General features: G+C 32.8%; 1 protein-coding gene across 5 annotated transcripts in view; it reads right to left on the minus strand.

The window, feature by feature from the left end:
* LOC116099679 (T-cell surface glycoprotein YE1/48-like) overlaps positions 1 to 415 on the minus strand; it is an 837,511-nt gene that overhangs the window by 186,992 nt on the left and 650,104 nt on the right. The window lies entirely within an intron of this gene.

Here is a 415-nt window from a genome sequence, read left to right on the forward strand (position 1 = left end):
GTTCTTTATTGAGGGTCTGGCCACTGGTGGGTTTCCTTTGTCCAGTGCATGGCCTACTACCATGCACCTATGGACAATTAATTAGGAAGACATGAGGTATCGGGGCACATGTTAGAGCTTTTAGGAGTATGGGCAGGTACATTCGTTTATTATTTGCTGTATATGTGATACTCAAGAAAAAATAATATTATTAATAAAGTTAATCAGTAAACAGTTTTCTACCAGATTATATATAAACAATAAATCTGTGGTTCACACAATACATCTTGAAATGGAAGGTAAACATACATATGAATGTGGATATGAAAATGTTATTGAATTTATATATAACCAACAATAATATGGGCTAACAACAGTAAAAAATGTCAATTGAATATCTGATATACTCAGACTCATTGTATGTGTCATAATCACT

This window comes from Mastomys coucha, unplaced genomic scaffold (assembly GCF_008632895.1).
Source record: "Mastomys coucha isolate ucsf_1 unplaced genomic scaffold, UCSF_Mcou_1 pScaffold20, whole genome shotgun sequence".
In the NCBI taxonomy this organism is placed as follows: Eukaryota; Metazoa; Chordata; class Mammalia; order Rodentia; family Muridae; genus Mastomys; species Mastomys coucha.